General features: G+C 36.3%; 1 protein-coding gene across 13 annotated transcripts in view; it reads left to right on the forward strand.

Annotated features, from left to right (window-relative positions):
* Positions 1-1,301: 1,301 nt before the first annotated feature.
* Positions 1,302-16,606, forward strand: part of nrcama (neuronal cell adhesion molecule a) — a 49,669-nt gene continuing 34,364 nt past the window's right edge. For 11 of the 13 annotated variants that reach the window (XM_082167115.1, XM_082167125.1, XM_082167126.1 and 8 more), the window contains exon 1: positions 1,302-1,424. The gene's annotated coding sequence lies outside the window, so the exon portion shown is untranslated. Of the gene's footprint in view, positions 1,425-9,802; positions 9,983-15,629; positions 15,781-16,606 lie in introns of those variants that run through there. The other 2 variants (XM_082167120.1, XM_082167121.1) reach the window with 2 other exon arrangements.

Below are 16,606 nucleotides of genomic sequence, written 5' to 3' on the forward strand. Positions count from 1 at the left end.
ACCTCCTCCCAGAATCCCCTTAGCCAGGCAATGGAAGACCAGACTAGAGCATTCTGACACCTCAAGTGTATGTCCCTAAAATGATTCCAATGATATGCTCAAGTGCAATATTATTATTTTCTGTTGATCTAAGAGGTGGAGCTTAACTTAATTACCGGTAGGTTTAGGGATAAGGTTAGGGTTTGGTTAGGGCGAGAGAGCTGGATGTCAAGCTCCACTCATTGGTGATCAGCCTCTCAAAAATTCCCTTGCTGGAAAAAGAACAGACTGTATAAGCAACTACCGGTTGGCTCTGGTACAATTATTTCTAGATGATATATGTTTTCAAAGCCATCTGCAAACCAGCGTAGGAAGTGGGACGTTTAAACAAAGCCAGTCTGCATTACCTCAGAGAGACGTGAGCTACGGTTGTATTGAGAGTGCACTTTAGGTAGCCTATCAGAACAGACGTTCTTGTTTAAAAATACTTTCTTGTTTAAAATTTTGGTTAGAATTTAGTTTCCATGTCTTTTATTTTCAGTCCCACTACATGCTAGTCTATTTAGGTCATTCTTTAGTTCAGTAAGCATACTACTTCCATATATGTTTTTACACTTATGTCACCATTTGTCATCTGTTGTGTCTTGTAGTCCTTAATATTCCTTGTTTCCTGATATTACAAATGTGCCAGGACTCTTGAGAACAATAACTGTTTTGTGTACAGTAAGTAGATACATCTATTCACATTTTAAGACGTGGCTGCCTGCATGGGTTTCAGACATGATGCTGTTCAGTGGGACTACTAACATGCTCATTTTCACTTGCATTGCCAAACCACTAAGCTATCATAAATCAGATGCCTTGCACTGAGAGAAAAAAAAAAAAGAAGAAAAAAACATCACAAAGCAACTCTATCCATCTGCACAAAAACACAAGGTTAAATATGGCTTTGACAAAGTATAATTGTGTGTAGACTGAAAATTGTAGATTTGAGGTTGTTTTCCATGACTGTACTTTAATGACATGGAAAAAAAAACAGTGTTAAAACACACACGCGCACACACATACGTGTGGATACGTGTGAATGGATGAATTTGTTTGCGGAGCCTTTACTGTAAATTTCGATCAATTCAGTCAGTCATTACTAAAAGTAGCTATGCGTTTCTTTCAAAAACAAACTTTTGAACCATTCTTTTTACGTTAAGAATATACGTGCTCTCTGTTTTACAGAGTCTAAGTAGTGGTGTTTGTGTGTGTGATCCGCTGATTAGTCTCTCGTGTCGCTGCAGCTGCGCCTGCACTGAGCGTGCGCGTGACGGCGCTGCGCGTTTGACAGCAGCAGGAGCGCTCGAGGAGAAAGAGAAGCTGCGGCGCGCGCCCACTACACTCCAAACCTACATCAATCCCATGAAACCGGACAGGTCGAGGATTCATCGCTGCAGTCGGTGAGTTTTATGAATGCAGCGTTATTCTCTCAGAGTTTCTGTCGAGACGCTTTTCGTAAGGAGAATGCGCAGTAGGTGCAGTATTTGAGCCGATGAGGAGCATCCAGTCGTGCTTCTCCCATGGCAACCGATGATGATGCGGATTTTCACGGCAATATGGCAGGGCTCACAAAGGACGCGTTTCTTTGAAATACACGAAACTTGTCCGTTTATTCCGAACGGCGTTTAAAATTATGCTTTCATTGTGTGTCGTGTTGTATTGACACGATAAACGGCCCATTATGAAAGTCTGTGTTTCATAGAAATCTTGCTCGGCCACCAGCAGGTGTTCCCATCATTCTCAGGCTTCACCCTCAATATTTGTTCATAATGGCGCATTTCTAAAATGTAAATATTTGAATTGGTTATTTATTCATTTTCATTTGAGAACTAGATGGACCTGCTGACTGTCATTGCATGATGAAAAAAAAAAAAAAAAAAAAAAAAAACGTTTACAGCCATAGGAAACCCCACAAAAGACAACGGGAACAAGGCTCTTCCTTTCGTTATTGCATCTTCCTTTCATGTCTTTGTGTCTTTAAAAAAAAAAATACAGGCTTTTTAAACGTTTATATACACTTTCCATTAATAGGGTGCAAATGGGGCCTAAACTCTTGTAAAATGTATATAGTTTTTATTTTTATTTTACACAATTATTTTAATTTGAGCAAATTGTAAAAGGCTATACTTAACCGAAATGTTGATTGTCAGCCTCAATGTGTTCAAACGAAATATTATTTAAGCTGTTTTATAACAGGGTTTTGTAACTTTTGCAACCCTGTTACCAAAATCTGGGACCTCTAAATAAATCAAAATTTAATAGAAGAATATTTAAAAATAAATAAATAAACAATGGCTGTAAGATTTAGCTAAAATTAAACTATTATCCACCTAGTTTGGGACCAAATGTTGGTAGCTGTTTCCCATAAATTAAATCAAAATTATTGTCTGATTTTACAAAACATTGGGTATCAGGTTTGTATCGAATGGTTGAGCATTTTGAGAAAATGAAATAAATATTTTCTTGTCATCCCATCATGCTGTAAAAATACTGAATATTTAATATATTTTTAATATATTTAAGCATGAAGAAAGACTAAAATATTGAAAACCCACAAATGGACAATGCAAAAAGGCTGCACTTGTTCTTTTCTGTCAAGTGAGGAAACACAGGCCGACTGCATTGGTCGGTGTTTTTATTGGGCCTCAGGTGTAAATGAATGCAGCATTATGCTAAACGTGCCAGAATGTAGTGTGTTGTGTTTATGAGGTTACAGGCTGTTGTATGTCAAATGTGATTTAATTAGGACTGGTGATAAGATTTAGAGTTATATAACTCTTCGGGACATTGACTATATTTGGCGTTCACACTTCGAAAACCTCTTCATTGTGTGTGTTTAAGTCACTGTAGTGCTAGGCTATTTCTTTTTGACGTTCACACTGCAGTTTGGTACATAATCTGATGGCTTCATAGGCAACCTGCAGGCAGTCTAACATCGATACATCTAAATGATGATTAATGAATGAAAAAATATGGCACATTTGCTTTCATGTCCCTGGCAATGGGATATTAGTATGCATGTGTGCATAACAGCTGTTGTGTGCTGCAGAGCCACAAGTCTCATAGTGAGATGAGAATAGTTTCCCATTTAGCTTTTCATAGCAATTGTTAATTAGCATTTGTATAGGGCTGTAACGACAGAAATGAGTCTGTGTGAGAGCGAATGCAGTTGAGAGAGATATCAGAGCTGAAGACAGGAGGAGAAAGCCATTTGTGGAGCAGGACAGGTTCTTTATGTTTAGGGGTGTAAATATTTTATTTTATTTTTAATTATTTTTAAATTGAATTTGATTTATGATTCTTTACTAGCTCTGAAATTGTCAATTTGGCATGACTTGATTGTTTTGGTGCAATTCATTATTATTTACACTCTTTGTCATTGCTCCATGAAATGCTCTGGAAGTAGATAGAAAATCTGAATTTGGTGGATTTTTACAGATAGTTTAAGAATGTGTTTTGAATAAAAAATGAACTTTCATATTCTAATGCCCTTTTCTTTGTCCGGTCGATGCATGTTTAGATCTAAATTATGCTCAGTCCATGAAATTTTATTCTGCACAGAGTCCAGGTGGAACCACATCAAACGCTTTTTTTGGATGGGAATAAATAGCAGTGCTAATGAAGCACAACAGGCACCAGGTACGTGCCACCAAGCCAGCTGTGCTTCATCATGGACCTTTGCCTTCTCATGCACTCTCATCTTTGCCTTACCATCTGGAATAGAATGACTGGACAATAATGCAAAGAGAGGATTACAGGGAGGGAAATAAATAGCTTTTGCTGTGGTTTTTGGAGTGTTTGTTTGTGACTCAGTAAGTTCAGATGCTGGATATTTACATAGACACATTGCACCAGCTGCCATTGGCATGGCAGGCTAGACATTTGCATGCTCATAATTGCTCTGCAAATATGCCACATGTACCTTGTGTCCTGATTTTAATGCATCGTAGATTTTAAGCCTGATTTAAACGCAATGAACTTGTGTAATTCTATCTTGCATACTAAGTGGTAGTAGATTAGTGAACAATGGGATTGTCAGCGGAAATATAACTGGTGTTTAGCTATAGGTATCTTTGCATGATATAGCATTGGGATTACAGATTTATTTAGTATGGCCACATGTAACATCTCCGTTCACATGCCTGTCTTTATTTGTTATCTAAAAAAAACAAAAAAAAAACATAAACTGACTTTGAACTATTGCTTCCTTGTGGTTGATAAACGATTAGTGGAGATTAAGGTCAAACATGTCCGAAGATGGACAACATGTTCGGCATCATGTGATTGTGCCTCTCTCTTTCAACCAGCTGGTGATTTGTGTTTATAAGATGCCATTAGCGAAATTTTGGTGAAATTTTGCGGTTGAATCAATGTATGAAGCACAGCTCAAAGAGGTCAAGCTTTCTGTTGGACCAAGCGGGAAAATTGTGAGAACAACTTGAATCTGTTGCGCAATCTGAGTTGGAAAATCTTTTACCTTCCCGTGTTGGATTTACAGGTGTTTGATATACTTTGAAACAATGCAAACTTCGCAAATGATTACAAAGAAATGACAAGTCGGCCTAACACATTTAATTATAGCTACATGACATTTTTTTAAAGCAAAGACTGAAATATGTACTACTTTTATTTTATTTACTACTTCGAAAAACACTGTTAACAGTGTATTTGATTGATAAAATTAGGCAGAAAATTAGTAAATACACAACTTATTGATGGGACCCTATCAGAGCATGAATAATATTTCCTAAATATGTTCTCTCTAAGGAATTATTATTGGATTCTGATGGGTTGTGACTTATTTTGCTCCTTCAGAATCACTGGTCTAACTAAATAAATGCTGTGATCAGCTATATAACATGACAGACTGCTTATATGACTCGTTTCTCTTAGAAGAAGTGATTTATTCCATGTACTGTATGATAAATGTGTTCCATTTTAGTCTAGATGCAGAAGCTGAATGCTTCTGATTGAATTACATTATAAAGCAAAAGCATTTTAATCTGGATGGTGAAAACTACCAGTAATATGTGGCATGTATTTTCCTCCTATATGGAGTACTTGTTGTGCTGATTAAAATATAAGCTCTTTCAGCTCCATCTGTCTGGATATGTCTCTCAAAATGCACTGCAAAAATGCATTGGATAAATGTTTAAATTTGACCTATTATGTAATGTGAGACTATACTATTTTTGGTAACACTTTATTTTTCAGTGTCCTTGTTACGTTACATGTAGTTTAATTACTATAAATTATGCAAATGCAATGTATAATTTACACTGCAACAAGGACACCTTAAAATAAAGTGTAACCCTATTTTTTATTTTTATAATCAGATGAATATGTTACATTTTTACATCTTTTCTTCAGTTTTAACTGTCATGTCATCTCATCCCGTGAACTTAATTTGAGGGGCCGTTTACACAACTATGTTTTCAACTAAAAACTGAAAATGCAAACTTTTGAAAACAGATGTCAAATTGGAAGTTTTTGAAAACAATACCGTTATCGCCTCCGTGTAACCTACAAAAACGTGAATTTGTGAAAACGGTGACGTCGTGCATATTGCGTGTTCAGTCTTTAGTGTTTCTTTACAAAGTGACATCGCCAACTACTGGCCTGGCTGAAGAATACAGCGTTTTTAGTCGTTTTCGCAGATCCGTGGGAACGGGGATCGTTTTGACAGTGGTGTCATCTGTACATGAAAAATGCAAAGGAATAACTTGTCTGCTTTTAGTACATTGTTGTCGTGTAAACGTACCCTCAATGCCTTTGTCCTCTTTCAATCCACTGACTTTAACACTAACCACAAATACAAGCTCTTGCAGAGGAGGAAATGTGCTCCGTTTGAGGTTTGCTATAGAGTTCAAATCTAGGACTGTTTATAGGAAAGGAATGTTATCTTTTATGTGTAACCATTATGGAAGCTGATATGAAGGACACAGTGAGTTCAGCCTAAGTGCATTATGGGGTAAAAAGGCATATCTGCTTATAATTGCTATGAATTGTTAAAAAATTGCGAACAGATGAATTGGACAACAATGTCCCTAGCAAGTTGAGTAACAATTGTTCCACTCATATCATGAGGACTGATGTGCTCTCTATCCCATAATGCAGTGCTTTCTCAGTCCATTGATCGGACGAGGCATTACTTTCTGTGCCTGGCTATGTACTGAAGCGCTGATAATGTCATCTGCTAATTCAGTGACTGAAAGCAGATGCTGGTCATTTTTCAGGATGAGGTTGGTTAGCGCCCTGCCCTCTCTTGCACCAATAGAGTGTCTCTTTACATAATAGAGATATTGGAAAAAACGAATTAATTGTGGATCATTTTATCCTGAGATGGGTTTCAGGTCCATTTATGATGAAGTGCATTTTATATACTGGTGTTTCAGTGAATGTGCACACGCTCTCACCCCTGCTAAAGAAGAAAATAATCATTTATGATCACCTCCTCTTATTTTCCCACGGGTCTCAGTGTCTGTGCCTGTCGGTAATTAAATTATGCCTCAGTCAATTTTTCACAACAGTTCAAGATGTAATTCTTTGGTTTTACAGTAATAATCATTAGGAGTGGGAATCTGAATAGACCTAGCAATACACAATTATGTTGATATCTGGGTCAGCACATGGTAATATTATGATTTTTTTATTTGTGTGTGTGTGTGTGTGTGTGTGTGTATCTGTAAATTTAACTATAAAATGTAAATATATTGAAATATATTTTTCCTCCAACCATAGTTGTTATATTATGAACCTCAGTATATGTATTTATATATTTATGTATTTATTTTAAACAGTTTAACTGAAGATAAACATAATTTCATATGAGAACTATTTCTGAAAGATCATGTGACATGAAGACTGAATTAATGGCTGCTGAAAGCCACAACCGGAATAAATTAAATTTTAAAATACATTAAATTAACCATTGATGAATGAATGAATGAATGAGGCATTTATATAGCGTTTTCATATGTACTACAATAAATTGATATAAATTGTAACTATAATGTAAATATTTAAAAGTTGTAGTTGTCATATCAACTTCAGTAAGAAGTAGCAAACCTTTTCAGACACTGGTTCTTTGTGTTTTAGCGTCAACAGATCAGTGTCATCTCAAGAACGTGCGTTTAGTTGCAAAACGTCTAACGTCCGACCAACCTAACCACGGAGAAATGTGAAATATTTAAATTGGCATGGAGTCATTGTGCTTTAACCCTGCTGATTTATGGGTATTTGAGAGCTGTGGTCAGTGGTCTGCTTGCTGCTTTGGAGAGATTTGTGTTGATTTTATGACTTGGTGTAAATAACTCGGAGGTCATGGCGCCCACAAGCCCTGTGAAATTTCGCTCCTGTGGACCGGTTTCTGTTCTTGTCCTCCTGGCCTCCTTCTTGAACCCTGTATCCTCCCTTGTACCAAAACACACTCCAAACACTCCTGTATGCTTTGATGGGGGTTAATGTTGATCTAATGTGAGTCACAAGCATGTTTTTGCCTTTAAAAGTTTTCCAAAAAGCCTTAGCAGCTGGTTTCTGTCTATAGCATGTCTGTGAATCATAATGGAGGCCTAAAATAATCCAACTTCCTGCTTTGAAGACCTCAAACTCCCCTGTGCACCGAGACTCACTCCAGACAGACTTCTGCAGACTTTAATGATGTTTAGAGCTTCATATCTGAGTCCTTGTCATCTGAAAAGTTATATCAAATGAAGGAGTAGATTATTTCCTGCCAGTTATGTAAGTGCATTGATGTTTGGAGTTCTGAAATATGGATAGATTAAATTTAATATGTTAAGCCGTCTTTTGGAGTTTTCAGTGGTGCAAGGGTTATGATCCGAACGGGTGAAAGTAGGATTTGTATTTTGTAAAAACATACTTTAAAAAATATATTCTTTTGTGTCTCCCAGTTATGCCCCACTTTTATTGGAGAAAACCAACCACTAACAATGACTAAGAAAGAACATTCTAGTACTTTAACTTACTGGCATTATGTGTCTGATGTTGTCAGATACTGCCTTGTTTTTAGAGGATTCAGAATTGGAGATGAATAGATTCTTAATTATTCTGATCATGTCTACCATTATGCAGATTTGACTTAAAAATTAAGATCTTAGTTTAAAACTTGTACAACTTTACTTCCTTTACTACTCTAAGCAGACTTTATTTTCATGTCTGTCCTTATTCACATTCACATTCACATTCACACTGAAACTGATACATATAAACTCAGCCTTTTTTCCCTTTCTCTCTGTCCTCTCTTTTCCTCTTTAACTAATTTATTTTGAATTATTTATTTAAGAGTTAATTGAGCCTGACTGATGGGACTGTGAGTGTACATTGTTAAATACTGAGAAACGGAAACGCTGCTTTTAAAAACAAAGTTTCTATACTGAAACTATACTGAACTGCTTTTTGTTTTATGTCCCCCAAATTAATGTTTTTATTCTATAAATAATGTTAGTTCCCTGTGTACATTGTGTTTTATGAGCTCCCTGTTACTTCCACTGAATCCAGATTGACAGGGTCTGGCGGGTGTTCAGTCTGACTGAAGAACAAATGAACGTTTGAATAGAGCGGTGGAAAGACTGGAGGCTTGCTGGGAGAAAGAGAGGCTTGAATTGACTGAACTCACCGCTGTGCGGGCGATCAATGCAGTACAGTTATATTGAATAACAGTGTCACTCCTGACATATGATTTATGAGTTATAAATATCGAAAACATGTGCATATGGGCCCTCCTACGTACAGTATGACAACATTTTTCACTTGACTTCAGACTGTAACATTTCTTGGCTTTTATGTTTTTGGTCTGACAGTATTAGGACTCAAATATGTTTGTGAGGAACATTTGAAGCATACAAATCTTTATTCCTTCCAAAATGTTGTGTTTATTAACTTAAGGAGTCAATGCTTCTGAGTTCTCCACAAATGTTTTACGTTCCCCAAGAAACTTTGGGTTCGCTTGCAAGCCTTTTGAGTTTTCCGGGGAACACAAAAGTTTTCGCAGGAGAACGCAAAAGCATTGAAATATTTATTTTTTTCCCTCCCATCTCATATTTTTCCCACCACCATGTCCCTTTAGGGGCTAATACAGTAATGTAATATCGGTTATCATTTAAGTTAACAGCTAGAACAGCAAATCTTGATCGATATTAAAAAGTTGCATTCAGGTTTGGCTCCATTTTGGTATAAATTTACACTTTTCATGATCCATTACATTCCCAACAGATCAAACCAAGTCTGCCCTTTTCCCCCTCATTAAATATTCTGTTTCACAAAGATACACTTACAATAGGTTGTGAATGCTGTTTTATGTTAACATTAAAGTAGTTTGTCTGTAAAGCTGTTTGTCTGTTAATAAATGAAGCCAGTTTCATGGCTTAAAGGGGAGTTGAAAGAAGTTTTGTCAAGCTGATTCATATCCTTTAGGTATATTTTCCACCGAGCTCAGATTATGTTTTTGTTTTGTTTTTGTAAATTAGGCTATTAAGGTAAAGGGAGAAAGAGTGATAAAAAAGCCACAATGAGACCTCTGGCCATGTTGGTGACTCTGGATGATAATAGGGCAGTTCAACGCCAGTGGCATAAACATTTAATAATTTATCACAGTTTAGACTACTAATTTTGTCTGGCAGCTCCATAGTCTTTTTAATTCATTAGTCAGGTACAGAATGTGCTAGAACAGGCAACTAGTTCTAGGCAACTCTGAAGTTCTTGAATTGAGTCTTTGGCTTGGTCTTGCTTTCAGTTTGAATAGCACTTCACTTCCTACTTCACAAGCCAAGCCTGTAATCTGTTATGCATACGACCTTCAAGGGCTCTAGAGCATCAGAGCAGAAGTCAACAGTCTACTGTTTGTTTATTCACTTTTTTTTTTAACAAAGTAAGACAATTCTTGTCTTTCGTTGGAATACAGTGAAGCATTAGTTTGATGTAATTTCTGTCCCTAGAGAGGGTAAGTGCTAAAGTATTACTTTTGTTAGGTTTTTGTAACATTTAATTCTCACTTTATTTTTATGGAAGTCTTTTGGCCTCAGAATAATATGTATATAATATGTACATTTGAAATTTGAAAATGTAAGAAATACTTTTTAGTCACAATTGTTGACAGTATTATGATCAATTAAGTAGAATTTGTGAGAAATTATGTATATAGGTACAGTTATGAGAAATAAAATCACAATTGACATAATGTTGCAGTTGCAGTAAATAAAGTCACAATTACTTTTCTCATTAGAAAAAACAGACTTTCCTAGTTTCCCTAAATATGGAGACATGAAAAGTTTTATTTAGCGTTTTTTTCCCCCTTATCATACACCAACGTGTTGTTTTCAGTATGCATTTCAAGTTTTTTTTAACCATTTAAAAAGATTAAGATAATCCAATATTCATAGTTAGAAGGAAAATTGCATATTTATCTGGCTTATGCATCTGTGTCCATGAAATCAGTGTGAAGGCATGTCAGAGCTGCTCCACAATGCGCTGCACTGCACTTGATTTATAACACTGTCCACATGACAAACGTGAATTTAAATGCAGGTCACTCATGGTTTAATAAAACCACTTTGTATAATGGGAATCAAGAATAATTTAGCTTGTGCGCTCCGAGTGTCTGTTGCTGCCAGAGGCTTCAGATTCACAGACGTGCACATGGAAATGACATTTCTGCCTGCTCAAGCCTGACTGGATACAAATAAGGCCAAATAGGGCTCTAATATGCTGCTCTGTTGTGGACAATCGCTTTTGTCATTTTGTCAGGTAGAGGCCAGATAGGCTATAGCTGACTGTTTCAAATTGTTTTTTTTATATGCAAACCTATATGGGGGTGTTTATTTTGATAGCGCTTATGCTGTGACCTTAATGTGTTTGTCTGTTTGTGTTTAGCACACTCATTTTTCTAGGAAACATTGTCATTTTATTGAATTATCTGGCAGGTATCAGTGTGAATGTGTGATCCTGCAATAATGGGGTTCTGCTGCGTGAATCATATTATTCAGGACCTCCACACTCTCACAGTGTGGAGTCAAGGTATGTTTATTGTCAGTTGACAGCCTTCATAGAGAAATCTCTTCTTGGGAGTTTCGCTGCAGGACTGAGCTAAAACATTACAAATGCAATGACATTTTCAGAATTAGGGTACTTAGAGTTATTTCTTGATGGATAGGAATGTATAAGATCTGTTTTGCGCCTGGTCAGTTTGAAATCAGGTGGGAATATGGTGAATTGGATTTCCGAAAGTACATCTGTATGTGTTTTCAATTGGAAATTGTAGGCAAATTTATAGTGTTTTCTTTCTGAAATACATCCTTGGGATGTTTCTTGTTGAATGTTAAAATGACATTAAGATGAGGTTTTCGCAATGTTTTTTTTTTTTTTTTTATGTATTTGAATGTATGTAAATCAACAGTATAAAATAATTTATTTATATTATATAATTTTATCGTATTATGTTATCATGTATACTGAAAGAGACAGGGTTCAAATATAAACTTAATTTATTATATAGTTTATATATAATATATAATATAATATAATTGTATTATAAAATACAATTATTTTATTAATTTTGTTATATATTTTATTTTATAAGGGACATCAGTAAAAACATTAGTGGTCATTACAAACACTTTTTTGACCACTGAATAATTTCTAGGCTGACAAGAAATTCGAATCAAGAATGTCACTTTGGATGCTCAGTGAATTTGATATGTTCAAATTCTTCTCTCGGCTGACATCTTTTCTTGACTTTGCTACTGTTCAGTCTGCAGCCCACGGGGCGAGCGTGTCCGGTGTGATTCACGTGCCTCAGGGAGTCACTATGAGGAGATTTCTCAATCAGCTGAGTTACTGGCTTAAGGGGAAATCTGTTCCCTCTAGTGTGCCTAATAATAGCCATCAAACAAGCCTTTCCTGACCCTCTCCTCTCTCATCCATCAGATGTATAGCTCCTCACAGAGTGAAATACGGCCCCATAGTTCTCCATCACTCCCGCTCTCTTTTTTTATTACCACCAGCTTGTCGTGTTTTCTTTTAAAGAATACGTACTAAGAATACGTTTCTCATTAGCTTTCTCTCGGCCGACTCTCCCTCTGTGTCTGCTTCTTTGCTTTGGTTTGTTCTTTCCGTGCTCGCTCATTGTATGTTGCACAAGATTAGTTTCTCTCTGGAGTGCCGGCTTAATGTCTGGTGGGTCGGGGTCGCTGTGGTTGCCCCGCCGTCGCTGGGCCCTCGTTGCTGCGGTGGGTTTCCATGGAGATGATGTTGTGTGATCGGCGTGGCTTGTAAGGGAGCTTGAAAAAGAGACTGAGTTATGTGGCCGCTCTGAGATAAGAGCTGATTCCTGCCATCATTGTTCATTGCATGTTTTATAAAGGGTTATCTAGATTACAGAACAAATAAAGATCAGCGTGGTAATGAGCACTTTGTGTGGAAAATATTGCTAATGCATGCTGACCTTAGAGAGGGCTGAATGCCGTTTTATTGACTGTTTCACTGAGAACTATGGCCTTTATATAAACAGGCAGATCAATAAAATGGAAGGCACATAAGTCATCAGCGGGTAAAATGAATTGAGAGAGATTTCATACACCATTCACCCGAATAAGCGGTTAAAACGGAAGAGATCTGGCTTGAAAAAGTGCTAAAATAATTGTAATGTTGTGGCCAAAAATTTATAAATAGCCATTGCGAAATCTCTATACTATTTTGTGTAAATTAATATAAAAATAAATTAAATAGAAATAAGAAATAATTAATATAATTATTTTGTGTGGGTGTGTGTATATAGGCCTATATATATATATACACATGTATATATATGACAAATCTTTATTTCTTCCCAAATCAGTTTAATGATGCTAGTTGCTCAGAAATTATTGTAGCCTATCTTTAAAATGAAATGTTGCACCACTGCTTTTGTTGCATATAGATGATACCAATAGATTTTACGACCGTGAGTGGAACCCTACTGCCGTCCCATCTCTCTCTTGGCATGTGGCCTTTGCTCAAACCACATCATTAACATAAAAATCAAATAACACTGTCTTATTGCACTGTGTGGATCCCCCCTCTCCAGGTGGCATCATGCCAACAGTTCTAGTTCACTTCCTCCATCTCTCTTTTGTTTCTCTGTCTCTCTCATAATGCCAATGCAATGCTTTCTATTTCAGATAAACTTTCTGTTCGTCAAAGAATCCAGATTTTTTTTTTTTTGTACACAACTGTTTTAAACTTTCATCATGTGACACTGAAGACTGTGGTGCTGAAAACTCAGCTTTGCCATCATAGGAATAAATGTTAAAAAAAAAACTGTATTTTTGGATATATATATATATATATATATTATATATAATTTTTATTTTATTTTTTTAATTATTATTTTTTAATTTTTTTATCCAAAATACAGTAAAATCAGTAATATATTAGTATTATATAAATATATATTTTACAATTTTAATGTAAAATATAAAATGTATTATAAAATAAAAGATATGGCCCTACACAAGATCAAGTGGATTATGAACTTAAAAAGCTAAAAAAGAAAAGCAGATCTTTTGTTTCTTTTCTAGTTCTGTTGGGAGTCTGGTGGGAATTATGTCCGTGTATTGTCCGCTAGTGTGGATAACTGTGTCCTCAGAGCTGAAGTGGAAATGACAGAGTTCAGTGGCGACTCGTCTCTGTGTTGAAAGCCCAGCTGGTGTGTGCTAAATCTGCTGTGTGAAAAGGCCTCTCCATGCCCTATTGTGCAGCTCTCTAGCACTCAGTCTATTCGGCCGTGTGTGTGTGTGTGTGTGTGTGTGTGTGTGTGTGAGGGACCCCAGTCTGACTGATGTTAACACTCAGACAGGGTAAATTAAAGCTGAGAGCTGGGGAAAGTAATCAGAGCTTTTCTCTCTGTTCATATTTATTCTAGACTGTATCTACATGTCCTCACTCATATGATACTCTAAAAGTCACAGTATGGCAACATGGACCCTTCATTATTGGATAGGATAGCTTACTTTTAGGGTACTGCGATATAATTGTTAATGGTAGAGAAAATATACAACACTGAGAGGTACAGGTATGTACTATCTGGTATTTGTCACTTCAGTTTAAATGTTTAAATCTTTTCAGGGCCATTGATTTTTAAAAATACATTAATTCAGTTTAAAATAAACTTTTTTCTGTATTGTATGCAGTTATCGAATTGAATGAACTTTATTTAATTGCCTGTACAGACACGCACACACTTGTGACTACATATCAGTTGATTTGAGTTGCTACGTTGCTTGGCAACCACTATCAGCCTACAGTTAGTCTAATGAACTATATTCCTTGCTGGCAGAATTGTTTATTATAATTAGTATTATAATATTTTTTTTAAATATTATTACTGTGGTTGCTTTTCGTCATTACTGCGATTTACTCTTATTGATGATCAGATGTTATCTGTAGGCATTGTTAATTTTATTTTCAGAAAATATTCATTAGCTAACCCCAGAATATGATATATAATTTTTTTTTGTTACAAAGTAGATATTGTTCTGAAACTGGCTTGAAGAATATGGTCCAAAGAGATATTTGACCATTGCAGCAATGTTTATGCTACTAATTTAATATCACAATTAATTTGACTCCAATTTACTTTCTTAGTACATTTTCCTTGTCATATATTGTGCACTAGCTATTTATCAGTGCACACTATTTTAAACCTAAAAAGTCTTCAAAATATTTAATCAAAACTTTTTCTGAAATAATTTTTAATTATGGTTTGCAATAGCCACTTTTCACTGTCCAATCCATTCCTGATGGGTAAAATAAAGCCACGTCACACAATTTTGCTCTTTGCTCTTTCTCTTCCATTGCTTGAAAATATGTCAAATTACGGAGAGGTATGGGTTGCGAATGAGAATCATGTTGACTTAATGTAAACGATGCTCTGAACCTTTAAAATGACCATAATATGTGTCATTATGTCAACATTGAAGACTGTTTCATGTGCTCAGAGGGCTGTAAAGCTATATTAGGATGAATGTCTTGGTTGTCACTGAGCTCTGCATTTGTAATGTGACTTTTATGGTAGACAATAAAGTCTAAAGGTGTTTATCTTATTCCAGTATTGAGATTGGTTTCCTGTTAATTCAGAAAAGCTGATCTGAAATCAGTGCTGAATCTTTCCCCACAGGCTCCACAGTCAGTGATCGAGGCTTTTGTTGGTTAAGTGTTGAAGCTCTGCACAGCTTTTGTATTTGACAGTCATTTCACACCATTAGGGGTTAATTGGGATCTTCAGCACATCTGCGATTCTGTTCCTTTTAAAGGAAACGTTCAAGCAAACACTTGACAGAACAAACAGACCTGCCAAATGAGCCTGACGTGTATTGACACCTCTTTGAATGTATATATCACTTTACCTGCACTATATATCTTTTTCTTCATATCTTTCTGTCTCTGCCTCTCTTTTCCCCCCCTCTCCATCCCTCAGTCCCTACGGATGCTTTCGGTTTGCTCCAGGAAATGCTTTAACCCCCTTTGTACGGTGACAAAGGGGTGTGTTAATCTCACCGAGTTAGGAGGCAGGCACATGGGGGTGGATGCCAGGGAGAGTCGAGCAGCCATGTGTGTGTGAGTGTGTGTGTGTGTGAGGCAGATGTCAGAGCGTTCACCGGCCACACACATGCTACACGAGCCACAGAGAATGGTTAGAGAGATACACACTTGATACACACCGTTACCAGGAAAGGACTTCTGTTGACTCGCTGCAGTATCAAGGTCTGGCTGTTAAAAATGTTTTGTTTTGTTTAGTTTTTTTACCCAGAATAACCCTTTTTTTGTTTGTTGTTTGGTTTGTTCTCAGTGATTTGATTGTGTGTTTTTATAGTTTTCATTAGGGTATTTTCTCACACCCTGTGGGTCAAAGTTATACCTTCAGGGTGAGCTATTTCCTTTCACCTCTTTGACTCAGGTTCTGTGACTATAGTCATTAGAACAAACAGCATTTTGTCCATTGCACAGTACACACCTGGTATCACCTTTCCTGCGAAAACCAGTCAGATTTGTCTGTGTGTGCTGCTGATTTGTTTATTCTGAAGTCATTGTGTGTGCTGATGTCAGTAGGTGTACAACTAAAGGCTGATGGGAGGCACCTGTCTGTGGTATGTTTAATATAGATAGATAGATAGATAGATAGATAGATAGATAGATAGATAGATAGATAGATAACTATGAGTATACAAAATATTTAAATGTGTGGATGAATGGATGTATAATGTTTGAACAAGTGGATCAATTGATGAAAAAATTGATGGATAAATGGTTAAATTAATGGATGGATGGATGGATGGATGGAAGAAAAAAGAAATGGATGGATAAATGGTTGAACGGATGGATGAATGTTGGAAAAATATAAATGGATGGATGAAAAAAGAACAGATGGATGATGGATAAATCAAGAATTGGATATTTATGGATGGTAGATGGATGAATGAATAGATGTATGGATGAAAAAAGGAATGGATGATTGATAAATGGATTGATGGATAAATGAATGGATGGGAATTTGGGAAATGGATAAATTGAAGCGTGGATAAAAAGAAAT

Source organism: Leuciscus leuciscus, assembly GCF_965113295.1.
Source record: "Leuciscus leuciscus genome assembly, chromosome: 4".
NCBI classification, from domain to species: Eukaryota; Metazoa; Chordata; class Actinopteri; order Cypriniformes; family Leuciscidae; genus Leuciscus; species Leuciscus leuciscus.